General features: G+C 36.4%; 1 pseudogene; it reads left to right on the forward strand.

Annotated features, from left to right (window-relative positions):
• Nucleotides 1–330: 330 nt before the first annotated feature.
• LOC143718480 (uncharacterized) lies at nucleotides 331–9,983 on the forward strand (annotated as a pseudogene).
• Nucleotides 9,984–14,915: the final 4,932 nt, after the last annotated feature.

A 14,915-nucleotide genomic window follows, 5' to 3' on the forward strand; every position in this document is an offset into this window, starting at 1 on the left:
GTATTATTAGGAAACGGGTCAAGACAATCAAGACTTAAAATATTATTTAAATTTCTAAAAAAAAACAGTAGTTATGGATATAATCTAGTGTTATTTATTTTAATTCTTCCTCATCTTTCTTACTGTCTCTTGTTCCATACGCAGTACCACTCAGATTAGTAGGTGGCGCTAATGTACCTTTATACTTTGGCTTGCCAAACCATCATAAAACTCCAGAAGAACAAACCCGCGCGAGTTTGAATCGTTTGAATGCATGCAGTATCTTCCACTCAGCTGTTGCCATGAGTTTATCGACACATGAAGACCTTATAATGACTATGTATGAAAATGGAAACACAGACACAGAAATATCATATCATTTTTCAGAGCTAGGAATGCAGAGGGGGAATTCAGAGCGAAATATAAGAAAATTCCGTTCTGAAAGAGGTCTCAAGAGAAAATGCATCTCCGACGAGGAATTAGAGTTGGCGGTTTCACGAGCAGTGGTAGAGGTAAGCATTTTCCCGAAATTGTTTAATGTAACTTTATGCGCAAGTGGTCATTTTTCAGAATTCTTATAGATAATCTTTATAGATAATTAATAAGGTTGTTGTAAATCACGCTCAAAGATGCTGCATGATGACGCTGTAATGTGATAGTCCAGTAATACTCAGAAGTTTACCTAATCAGGGTCTATATACTATGTATGTAATATGTCTATATTTTATATACTTTCAAATTTTAATATCATTTGAATATTCTTTCAAATGTCACGTGATCCGATCATCTCTTTCTACTAACACAAAATGTTCATGAATGAACATGATGATATTATTTAAACTGCAAAAACATGTCAATATCGACCATTTTTCGAGTTCAAGTCCACTGATGTTAATCCATTAAACTCCTGTTTGGTTTGTTTGGTGGACAAATTTCAGCATTTGATTAGTCAGATTGCCTGTCAATAAAACTCAAATAGTTCATTGAATAACAAATAGAGTTAGGTTAAATGCTGTAAAATGCATTAAAAAAATTTGCATCTGAAAAAGATTTACTACTTTACTACTAAATATATCTTAGGGCTGTCAAATGATTAATCGTGATTAATCACATCCAAAATAAAAGTTTTTGTTTACATAATATATGTGGGTGCCCTGTGTATAATTATTTTATATATATAAATACACACACATGCTTGTATATATTTAAGAAATATTTTCATGTATATACTGTATATATATTTATATATAATTTATATTATATATAAATATAAATATTGTATATATAAATAATATTTTTTTCTTAAAAATACATGCATGTGTGTGTATTTATATATATACAAAATAATTATACACAGTGCACCCACATATATTATGTAAACAAAAACTTTTATTTTGGATGTGATTAATCGTGATTAATCATTTGACAGGCCTAATATATATATATATATATATATATATATATATATATATATATATATATATATATATATGAGAGAAAGCTTTGCAACAGTAATGCATTGTTTTTTATGTAATCTTATATCTTAATCTTTTTTTTTTTTTTTTACAGACTGGACCATATTACGGGCGTAAAATGATGACGGGCTACCTTGCTGCACAAGGTGTTAATGCATCAGAGGTCAGAGTGGGACAGACATTGGCACAAATGCATGAACCATATCACCGGGCTCGATGCCAGGTAGAGTTGGATGGGATAATACATTACTTATCAAGTTAAACACATCATCATGTCTTTGCATGTAAATAATTATACACTGTGGAATCATACATCAGTGTCTATTTGGTCATCAGCCTTTTTACATATAGATAATACCTGAGTGTGGTGTTGCAAATTTTTGCTGTTTCCATTGCATTCTGTTGTAAGGGGGGAAAAAACTATTACTAAAAACTAACTAGTGCAGAATGTTAAAAAGTCTTACTACTTTCATACTTGCTAAAATAACTGTATGTAACCTAATTAAATTTTATTTCAGGGAGCACGGAATTTGAATCCGGTCCCATACAATGCAGAGTATGTGGGTCACAAACTCCATATGGACCAAAATGAAAAGCTTTTCATGTTTGGTGTCACACATGTTATTGCGATTGATGGCTTCAGCAAGAACATTGTTGGCCATTCCACTATGCCAATAAAGAACAATTTAACCATTTATGAAGAGGTGTACAAGTAAGATGAAATATTATATTATCATATGTTTATAGTTTTTGTGTACCTTAATGTTAAATTCTAACTTTATTTTTTATTTCTTCCTAGAAAAGCTGTCCTTTCCCATGGGATGTGGGACTAGGTCAGAGTGGACCATGGCACAGAATTGTACCTAACCCTCTTCATGCAGGAAATGTTGGCAGAATACAAACATAACCAGCAGAGACTACCTTACCTCCAGACAACATCAACTAAGGTGAGATTAATAAAGAAGGGAAAATAATTTGTAGGTCTATCTAAACTTTAGAATTACTGAATAATGTAAGTACAATTATAAATAGAAACAGTCATTACAACTTCAGCCCTAGATGCATGTATGTGGCATAAATAGCTTATTTATAATAATCCATTTATGATGTAGCAGTTGTGCTGTTGTGTCAGAACATTTTATACTGTCTGATTTTAAATTATGCTCAGTGTTTCCTCTGCATTCATTCCGCCGTGGCGGGCCGCCACACCTAAAACCATCCCGCCACGGCTGCAGCTTCTCGGTGAGGTCCGATATTTGTTATTTGTTAAGCCCCACTAAAGGCATAAACAACATTGTAAAGCACAATAAAGTTTTCGGACTATATTCCAAGACTTCTAAAGTCTTTCAATAGCATAATGTGTGGTAAAAATTAATATTTAAGTCGTTAAGTTAAAGTTAATGGAAACTCCTCAGGAAACTCCTCAGTCATTCAGCATTCAAAGAGCGCGTCGCGTTCGGTTACGACAGTAACACGACGACACTCTCTTCAAGATCCAATGTTCCCATTATTATACTTTATTTGTAGATAAAGGTCTATAGTTTGCATAAAATGACTTTATCTCGCTGGAGTTTGTAGCGCTTTCTAAATCAAATTCCTTTCTCCCGGGTGTCTGTTAGATTACAACACTAGAGAGCACTGTGAAGTGTTCTTCATGCGCACTGTAACTGCAATTTAAAACTGTTTAAAAAAAGGCTCAATAAACTGTTGCATAGATAGAATACACTAAGCATAGATAGATATAATCTCTTCTCTTCGCTTTGTGCTTTGAACTTTTCAATGCGAAGTGCTGCACGCTGTGACTTCGCGTTGCTTCAAGTGCATCATTCTGTGCACGCGATGCGCATAATTGCTTTGCTGCTCTTTTTGGAGCCTTTCATGTTATAATGCTTAGGGGAGGTTTAAACACCTGGGGGCAAGGGGGCGTGGCCAATGGGAATATCACTCATGGGCCACGCCCCCTCCCCCTGGGGAAATGGGCCTGCCACCACAGTTGGACAAAATTCTAGAGGAAACACTGATGCTTTACATTGTGTAAATTGTTCTTTATCAACAGAACCACACTGTAGAGAGAATGTGGCCTGAAGTAAATAAGCGGGTCAATTTCCCAATCAAGAGTGCACTTATCCAAATGGTTGACCAGGAGTCTTTGGACATGGAGGATGGGTTGATGAGGTACTGTGTGTCCAATCTTACATGCCAGATCAGCCAGATTGGAGTACAGAGATTTGTTCATGCATGGAACAGTCATAATATTACAGGTATGCTGGACAGTGTTTTTACATTTACACTTAAAATGTGTGGCAAAGAGATCTGGGGTGTAATTTCAATGAAGAACAGTTTTCCCCTCATTTTCTTGTAACAAAATAGCTGAACAGAACTATAAATGTATGCATAGGATTTACCTTACCCCCCTTTGAGAAAAATGTATCATCCAAATGTCACAGATGTAAAACCTACATAGGATCAGTGATGCATATCTTTTAGGAATGTAGGAAACTTAAATATTTCTGGATAGCAATACAGAATTTCACAGCCAAGGTTTCGCAAACTTCATTGGACAATACACCAGCACAATATCTTTTTGGTATACTATTGGACATGACATTTGACCCTATATCTGTAAAGAGGCTTGGCATATTATCATACTTGGCAAAAAAAAAAAAAAAATTCTCAACCGGAACCAACCAATGCCTCCAACATTTGATCTTTGTAAACAACTTTTAAATGAAACATTACGATTGGAAGAGTACACTTACAACTTAAATAACAAGGCCAGTACTTTTTGAAAAATATGGATGCCTTTTATAGACCTAACCTTTTGGCCACCACAGATATGCATTACAAAATGTATGACTATTTATAACTACAGGACATTGATTTTATTACTTTTATTACACTTTTTCTCCCTTCTATGCATCAGTGCTGTATTTTCCATCAGTTTGTTATATTTAAATACCGTTGATCTTTTTATTTAATGTATTTGACATTTGTTGTTTCTACTGTTAGTTTTTTGTTCTATTACTTTTTCTCCTATGCATATTAAAATGAATAAACAATAATAAAAAAACAGTAAATCACAAAAATGACTTTAGCTGGGTTTACAGTCATATTTCATCAGCATGTCTTTTTACCTTGAATAGAATCCAATAACCCATTTCATTGATAACACAATGCAAAACCATACTCATTCAATAACTCAGTTGCCAGAATATGGTTTGCTGACAAATGTCAAAGGTGTGACCAAAAAAAAGTGAACCAGCATTATTTACTTTAGTATTATCAGTATTTATTTTTCTCAACTTTATTTATAGGCAAAGGCATCCCCAATCTGCTGGCAAGAGATGGCTGCAAAACAAGGATTTTAGCGGAATTTCTGCCAAGTGCATCAGAATCTGCTGAGCTGTACCGTCAGGAAATGGGACAGAGATTGACCACTCCATCATCGTTTGGTATTGACCCATTCCAGTCTGAGGAGGATAAAATTAGGGCAGAGACAGAATTTAATATCCTTTATTTTGACCTTGGAGATGTACTGAACTGTACTGTAAATGGGCTTTACCACCCATTCCAGGACTGTTTAACTGAGCTAATTAACATCACCAGAAGATGTGCATAGATGTCACCAGAAGATGTGCAAGAGTTGCTTTATTTTGTTGTAATTGTAATAATGAACACGACATCAATAAGTTGTGTCATTGTACATTAATCATTTTGCCTACTGTAGCATGGAGTGTATAAAATATTAGTATAATAAGTATAATAGTGAAATTGGATAAAATTCTGGTAGCAAATGATCATTTAAGTCAATGATTTGTATTGGTCAGTTTAAAGCAAAACAAACTGGTAATGACAAAATAATCTAATAAATTAAATGTTAATGAACTACAACTTAATTTTTTTTACTCAGTATGCCACTGCATGCAAACAGAACATGTTTAAAACATTAAGTCTTTAAATCACAAACAGATGGCCATGGTTTGAAAAAGATGGTGTTTACATGGCCTGGAACAATCAGTTTACATTGCATTGTGAAATGTGTAAACTGCAAATTGGTATGCATTAAAGTATTACATATTACTGACAACAACTATTACAAAACAGTCAACAAACCTATTACAATGAAATATTAAAATCCTTCAGTTTGCATATTGTATTTTTTAGTGTAAACTACATATTTGCATTAACGTGTTACATGCAAACATTGACTTCGCATCAAGAATGCTGAGAAAAACTATTACAAAACAGTCAACAGACCTGATGCATAAAAACATTACAACGAATTGTTTAAACATTCACAATGCAAATCAGATTAGAAATAGTATTAAAGTACAAAACATGGTAATAAACACATGGCAAATAAACACTTTTTATATTGTATTAAAAATGTGCATATTGCCATACGTTCTATACTTCAGAATGCTACACTAAACGTTGCAACCTCAGGCCGAGCTGTACTGCTCATCTAAGGCCTTAATAACATTTAAAACTTCAGAGAGGCCCAGCAACAACCACAATTGATTCTCTTGAAATGGCAGACCTGCATTTTACACATGCTTGACCTTCCTGAACAAATACATCAACACACTGTCTACAGCCAATTAGACTGCGACAGCAGCGTGCCAATACGGGACTGTCCATCACTCCTGTAACAAACACAGATAAAAATAACAAATTTATTACACAGGCAATAAAAAAATAAAAACTTTACACAGCTTTTATGATACTGATAGCTACTCCATAAATATTCTCCTTAAATAGCTATGCTAAATATCAGATAGACTATCCAGGTAACAAACACCTGGCATTTTAATACCTCCAATATCATACCATATATTCTCACCCTCTCATTTATTCAAGTATGAAAAGTACCTTATACACAGCAAAATAAATCTGCATCGGTGCCCTGATCACGCTTTTGGGGTTTATTTAGCTCAAATGACCAGCAGACTGCATTATATAGATTAAAGGGAACAATGGGTATTAGGACTTGTGTGCTACATGATGTCTCTTACTGAAATATGTAGTAGAAAACGGATGAAAGATCTACAGTATAAAAAATAATAATAATCCACATTGTTTTAACCACTGAATGTCATTATTTTTGGAACACTGTGTCGTTGTCAAATGGTTGCACTAGTAAGCTACTGGTGCCTAGATGTCTGTGATTGGCATTACCTGTAGCCATTTTTAATCAGAGCATGACTCGGAAAATAAAATACTGATACAATGTCAACAAAACAATGGGAAGATGCCTATGAATGAATAAAAGTTCCTAAAAACCTGTTAGCTCTGATGCTGAAGCTCTGATGCCATTGACCACAGCTACTGAAAGCAATAGGGTCTAACTGCAGACATGCACTTGAATTTTCAGGCTTGAACTCTTAGACACCTACACTTCCACAAGTGATGTCACTTGCGGTCTGTTTTATTTTTATTTGATTGCATTTATTATTTTTTAATTGAATTTCTCATTTCACAACAATAGCCAGTCGGTGAAGACAATAAAAAACGAAACGAAATTACAAAAACCAAGTTTCCATCCAGTTTTTTTGCAATATTTTGTTATCGACAAAGAATATGCATATAAAAAAACTTTGATTTGCTGTTTCCATCTAACTGGCTTTTTAATTGTTGCACAAGTTTTTTTTTCCCGGTGCATCGTAAAAAAAGTTGCCCTCGAGCAGTTTCCATTCATAATTTCACATATTGTGCAAATTACATAGGCTAGTAGATGGTTCCACTTCATCCATTTCAAACGGTGACGAGTCTGCTTACAGACTGGAGGTTGAACAGCTGGCTGCCTGGTGCAGTTATAACAACCTTGAGCTGAACACGCTCAAAACAGTGGAGATGATCGTGGACTTCAGGAGGAACAGCTCAGCACTCCTCCCACTCACCATCATGAACAGCACTGTGGAAGCAGTGGAGTCATTCAGGTTCCTGGGCACTATCATCTCTCAGGACCTGAAGTGGGACAATCACATTGACTCCACTGTGAAAAAGGCCCAGCAGAGACTGTACTTCCTTTGCCAGCTGAGGAAGTTCAACCTGCCACAGGATCTGCTGATTCAGTTCTACTCAGCCGTCATTGAGTCTGTCTTGTGTGCTTCCATCACTGTCTGGTTTGGTTCAGCTACCAAATCAGACATCAGGAGACTACAACGGACAGTCCGGACTGCGGAGAGGATTATTGGTGCCCCCTGCCATCCCTCCAGGACCTGTACTCTTCCAGAGTGAGGAAGAAAGCAGGTAAAATCATCACAGACTCCACTCACCCTGGACACCACCTGTTTGAACTGTTACCGTCAAGACGGAGACTCAGATCACTGGCCACTAGAACATCTCGGCACAGGAACAGTTTCTTCCCACAGGCCATTTCCCTTCTGAACAGTTAACACTCCTCCCAAGGCATATGCCTGTAAGTGCAATACTCCCACTGTTTAGTGCAATATCCTACAACTCAGGTGATACTTATATGTAGATTTATTTATTTATAATATTCAAAACACTGTAAATAGGTTCATAATCTGTAAATCTGAAAATGTCTATTCTGACTAAACCCAACTGTGATAGTTTTATTCTCATATATTTTTATTTTTATTTTTTATTCTTATAATTTGTAGTATTATGTTTCATGTTGTATTTGTATTTGTATTTGTATATGTCCACTGGAAGCTTCAGTACCAAAACAAATTCCTTGTGTGTGCAAGCACACTTGACAATAAAGCTCTTTCTGATTCTGACAAGATCAGAATACAAATGAGTAAGAATATTACGCTATACTTTGGACCAACAAATTGTCATTAGCTTTCCAGGACTGGAAACTCTGGTGTCTTGAAGAAGGCATCTTAATATGCAAGTGAAAAGTCGTTACGTATTGTATTGTATTGTGACCCATACTCGAAATTGGTGTTCTGCATTTAACCCATCCAAAAGCACACAAACAGCAGTGAGAAGTGAACACACACACGACGCACACACACTGTGAACACACACCGGAGCAGTGTACAGTAAACTTGATTTTTTTTTTTTAGAACGACTGACCAACAATTAGTTTTTTTTTTTTTTTAAATGTTTAACTAGTCAACTTAAAAACTAAAAGTTAGTTTTAGTAAAAATCTCTTTTATTTGTTCTATTCACTCCAGGAATGCGTGACACCAGAGGCGTTGATCAGCTGCGCCATCACACGGTCGGCATCATTGGAATCTTAAAGGTTGCTAATGTTTTACTGAAAAACGCTCGATTTTCTTGATTAATTATAAAAACCTGCCAAAACAATAAATTCTAATAAATAATAATAAATAAATAAAAATCGCCCAGCCTTAATTTTTCAGGTTTATATGACTGCAGGTTTGGTTTCTGACATGGGCCATGAGGCAGGTTGTGCTTTTGCGTTGTTAATGTAACTTTATATTTAGGCTCGATATCATTCAGGCTAAATGTATATTTAACACTTATAAAACATTAGCAATTATAAAATGAAGCTTAATCGGAAGAATCTGAAAAGTTTTTATACTGAATTTAGTCTAAAAAAAGTTTATTTTTACGTTCTAGGATTAAATCATTTTTACGAGAGAAAACCTTGAAAATCCTGGCCAAGTTGTCCACTGTAACATCGTCCTCCCTGAGAACCGCGGCCAGAGAGCCTCTTTTTAACGTGTATGTGCTAGTGGTAGACATCGAGATAGACTTTGTTACATGTTACAGTTAGGAAGCACACTTTAGTTTAGTGATTGGGGGGTGGGGAGGGAATGCAATAACTAGATTAAACCCAGAATAATTTGAGAACAAAGTAAGATTTACATACAAAAATTTACATAGGATTTAGCAATAAAGATATCTTTGGACTTTTGCACATCAACAAGGAATGATAATTTGCATCACTGAAACAGCTATGTAGAAAACTGAATTTAGGAGAAAACTGTAAACATTTTTAAAGTAAATTAATTAATTTGATGCACTTTGAGAGTTCGAAAATAAGTGTGCAAATTGAACAAACAAAAAAAAAATCTAAAAAGGGTCTAGAACCGCCCCTGGTCAGAATGTGTTTTTCCTCATGCTACACCCCTCCACTACTATCCCTGAGTTTTCTGAACTGCCTATTTGCTTAGTTTCCATTCATGAACCTGATTTTGAATTGTATGCTGATTCAGACACTTCCACGGAGATTCTGATTGAACCCGTTGCTTTGCCGGCCTCGACCCGACGGGCTGTGAATACACTGTTTATGTTTTATCTCCCAGTTTTCCTTAGGTTTCAGTCTTTGCCAGGGGTCCATGATCCAGCTGGGCCTCCGTTGTGGTCTGCTGACGAGCTCTGGTGGACCAAAGTACAGCTTGAGCTTCACCTCATGTCTGCAGAGGCTGTTCGCACTGCGTCTGTCGAACCAAAGCCGCCTGATCTACCCGAGGGGACGCCTCCGCAGCCTGCTCCGCCCTGGCCCTCCATTCCACCCCCGGATCCGCCTCCGCTTCACCTCCCACCTGGATTATATTGTTTTAGGAGCGTCTGGAAGCCGCTCCTAGGAGGGGGGCTCTGTGACACATTCTACGCCTGCTGTTTCCATCCTATCACCACTAGAGGTTACCTGTTCACAATTAAGACTTTTTCACTGCGCACACAGTTACAGGCAACTTTGGACTACATTTCCCATACTCCATTGCTTTGATTATTTCCACACCTGTAGTCAATATCAGGGACTATAAATCACCGATTCATGAGCTCTCTGGTTGCGGAGTATTGTTTATCTATTGTGAAACCTTACTGAGTGTTCATTTCTGTGTCTGCCTGCTCGTCTTGTGACTTTTCTGTTTTGGATATCTCCCTGTCGGCTGCCTGCCTCTGATACCTCTGCTTGGCCTTCCGACTATGAGTATTTGCTGGTTCCGACCTTGCCTGTTTGTTCATGATTAAGGATCTGCCTGTTTTGAACGCATCTCGCTGATTAAAAGCTTTGCACATGGATCCGCACGCCTCTTGTATCTGTCCCACTGTGACACCCACAGTAGCATATATATTAATAACAACAGTAAACACACATACGCCCATATAGCACCTCAATCCCACTGAATAACAATTAACTAACAGGGGTTTTAGTGTAAATGCACAAAAGCTAGATTTAACACAAAATACTGTAATATATTACATTTATCCTACATTTAATACATGTCTCCATTAATAATATAATACAATTAGATATCGTACATTTCTGTCGCAATACCAAGCAGTTTGAGTTACAGTAAAATAAATCTATGGAAAATTATTCTATCGTTGCGTAGTGTTTATCTCCTGATTGTCAGCGTTGTTTTATCTGTTTAAATATCCGAGTCACTTGTGCTCTTTACTGAATTAAAGTGCTTCACTCTGGATCTCACAGCGCTGTTTAGAGTAACGGATAAACGGTCCGTGTGACGCGCATCCATAACGCGATTCTTCTCTTTCCTTCCCCAAATTTAAGGAGACTCGTGGGATCGTATAAAATAATGGAAATTGCTAAATAAATCTAACCCTAGATTTGTTTTATGTCCTTTCGAAATGAGTGCACAAACCCGCAACCTCATGCCTCATCCCACAATGGCATGCCTTCACTCGCCCTTAAAAGGTTCATTTTTATTAGCATAATATGTATTATACATTGTGTCTTTATTTACAAACCCGGTTGAAGTCAGTGATGAACATGCATCTCCGTTTGGAGAGCCTCCAGCAGCTAAATTTTGGGAAAACACTAACAGTGCCCTCTAGTGGCTATAGTGCAGGTGTCAATAGAATGAATTCAAAACGCCTATTATTATTTTTTCGACTGCTTATTACACACCAAATCTTTATTTGTCACACAATTTCTGAAACCCGACACTCAAACACCATAATCACACACCAAATCTGCAAAACCATACACTTATTCTCAGTTTTTTTTTTATTTCATAATAAACACTTATATAATAAACACACAATTCTATATCTAACACAAAAATCTATCAGGAAGTATCTTGATTTCCTTTTTCAAACACAACCAATCAAAAAGCCACATTCATTAGTGCCTCACATTAACTCCTTGTCAAAATAAGTTTCACTTAGAACGACTTTGTTGCTAAGAACTTATTTATTTAACAGAGCCCAACAGACACAGTCTCACTCCCTCTGTATTTGTCTTACAGCTCCCAAGTCCCGCCCCCTCTTACTCTCTCTGTATTCTATTCCCTGGATAGGTTGTCAATCAACATATATAATAACCTATTCTCTATGACACTCCTCACCTGTGCAAACATTCATTGCTTTAAGCTACACGATCCAATCATGGCTTTAGAATATGGAATATATAGGCTTTGGAATAATCACCTTTTTCAAAATTATGTTTGGTTTATATAACACAATCTTAAAAAAAATCAAACCCAGACTGTATCATTAGAAAGGTAGAAATGTTACAAATGTTTAAGATGGTTGAGAAGATTTTTAAGAAGGTTCAAACAGAATCCGACTGAATGAACCATGTGTGAGCCAAATTATTGTAAAGTGTTTAGTTATGCAAAAGCTATCTGAGATGTTTTGCCACTTGTGTCACAACATAGATGTGTGAATTATGTGTAGTGTTTTGACAAAATGAGCCTTGTTTTTAAAATCTCTGCCTAAGGAATCGAAAAAAAACGTAAAAATCTTACTGTTCAAAAACTGTACATAAGAGATGTGTCAAAAGAAGAGCAGCTTAACATTTAAATATCTGTGTGATATGTCCAAAAAATACAATATAATGGCAAAGGTGTTTGCAACACAAGACAAATGTTTGTTTTTGAGATGTGTTTGTTATTTTGAATGCAGTGCTTCATTTTGCAATTGATGTGAGGCATTTCGACTTTAATCTGTCCTTTTTTAATTTTAAAACTTAATGAGCAAAAATCTATATCTAATATTGTATTTTGTTTAATAAAGTTTAAACTAAATAAAGTTCCAAAGTTTGGAATTCAATAGTGTTTAAAAATACAACAATTTTTTGGATAAAAAAGGAAAAATGGACGCAAATGCGCACGAGTTTAATTATGCTTACAGTAGACTAAATGTTGCATTTAAACAAACTTTTAATTTGAAAATTTTAAACGATTGCCCCGCCTCTTACGTCTCGAGCCTTTTGCTTTCTATGTGTATTGATAGTGATGTGCTGGGAAAACAGCCAGGAACGTTTTGCTTTGCGAGTTATCCATCGTGTGTTGGTAAACGGCCTGTGCTATGATCTGCTTTGCCGATTGCGAAACGTGATTGGCAAACGGTTTGCCAGAATATACCCTGACCCAAATTGGCCCTGGTTTGCCCTCATGGACGAGGCATTAGGGCAGTCTGCAGCAGTCTCGCCCCCTTGCCTTATTGCCTTTATCCAAGAGGAAAATCCAGGGCCAAGCACTGCACAAGAGGTAGATGAAGGGAGAGACGAGGATGAGGAGGAGGAGAGAGTGAGAGACAGCAGCAAATAGAGAGCAGGGACAGAGGAGAGAAAAGGAGAAGGGAGCGAGAGGATCCAATCCTACAGCTACTAAAGGGGGATATTAAATACCAGAGGGAGGCAGATGAGAGGAGGGAAGCAGAGGCCAGAGAGAGGTCAAACCACTTTTTTTTGCTGTTGGAGAGGTTGGCGGAAAAATAAAGTCAATTAAATTGAACTGGTTTTGTCTTTGCCTCTTAATTATTTAATATAAACTGCATATCCATTTTTTTTAAACTTGTTCTTTAGACTGCAATAGAAAAAAAAAACTTGGTAACAAATAACTAGCATGTGAAGCCTGAAACAATGTATTGAACAATATCTTCACCCTTATTTACAACGTTTTGTGATTAGGTATTCCAAGCTCTACAAAAAGCATTAATTTTAACTTTGTTACATACATTTTTTTTTATTTAAATGTCAAAGAAAAGAACAGAATCAGAGATAATTTTTTTATAGAAAATTGTACTTGGCATATTAAACACATAATTATAGTTGATTTTATAGTGTATCTTAACTAGAGATGAAATGGCATGAAAATTTCATTTCATGATTATAGTGACCAAAATGATCACGGTTATCACAGAATCCTGTTCAAAAAGTACTAATACAACACAATAACATCAATTCACCAAGTTTTATGTCGAAAACCAGCAAATAACAAATATAATTAGCATTAATATGCACTTTTTGTTTACATAAACATTAAAATAACAACATTATAAATGATGGCCCGATTTTAAAGGAGTGTCTTGCGACATGTTATCTACTAATATGTAGCCTACAAGTTCAAATAAAGTTTTGACAGAAAAGATTTATAAAAAGAAACCTCGCATATTTCAGCCTTTAAATAATTTTTATAAAAAGAATGAGTCAAAAAAAGATCAATTACTGACGTTTACAATGCACATTAACTTATCTTTTATCATAATAAAATTCGGTCTGATTTTCCCGTGGCGTCTGTCGTTGCTATGCAACCATGCACTGCGCTCTCCACAATGACAAAGAAGTTTTAGTAGCTAATGGATTTTTTCATCTCACTGCGCCTGGAAAAAATGAGCGCGTCACTTCAATTATGAGCTTCCTCAATTGAAATAACGAACTTGAGTGCGCAAAAGACGCGATATGTGAACGACCCCTTGGCGAGCTACCTCCAATCAGGCCACGAGCTACTGGTAGCTCGCGAGCGACGTGTTGGAGACCCCTGCTCTAGCCTGTCTTTTAAAGCTTGAGAGCCCTGTTTTATAATGGATTCATTTTTTTGGGCTCCAAATTTTCTCTGAAAAATTCACTCCCATTATAAAGCTTGGATTAACCAGGACATTTTTAAATATAACGACTGTATTTGTCTTGAAGAGGAATGTCATATACAGCTAGGATGGCTTGAGGGTGAGCAAATCATGGGCTAATTTTCATTTTTAGGTGAACTATCCCTTTAAGTGAGGGATACAGGAAACAGCTGATTCTGTATCTCTTGTTATTTGATTTAGGTATTTTCACAGCCCCACTGAAAGGAGCGTACATGTTCAGAATCACTGTATTCGGTTATGGCCCAACACCAACAGGTGCATCCATTTATAAGAATGGAGAGCGTGTGGTTGTATCGTATGGTTATCGGCCTGAGATTGACTTCCTCTAATGGAGTTGTGTTGATCCTGGAGGTTGGAGATGTTGTCTATGTGAGAGTTTGATCTGGCAGGAGGATATTTGATAGCCACAATAACCACAACACTTTCAGTGGTTTCCTACTGTTTCCCTGAAGATAACAGGAGCTTCGCAGATTCCAGTGTCATGAGTTAGGTTTTACACTCTCTCTCTTTCGCCCGTCCCACTCCATTCCTTTCCACCTTGCTATCACAATTTTTCTTTGGTCTTTGATTGAAACCGCACCTGTTCCTCTTTGTGCTCGTCTTTCATGCTATTTAGTGCCTCCCTGTTTTTGGCTTCTTTGCCAGATTATTGTTGTATGCTTCTCGCTAATGTTCAGGGA

This window comes from Siphateles boraxobius, unplaced genomic scaffold (genome assembly GCF_051911475.1).
Source record: "Siphateles boraxobius isolate OS27281-9 unplaced genomic scaffold, OSU_SipBor_1 61, whole genome shotgun sequence".
In the NCBI taxonomy this organism is placed as follows: domain Eukaryota; kingdom Metazoa; phylum Chordata; class Actinopteri; order Cypriniformes; family Leuciscidae; genus Siphateles; species Siphateles boraxobius.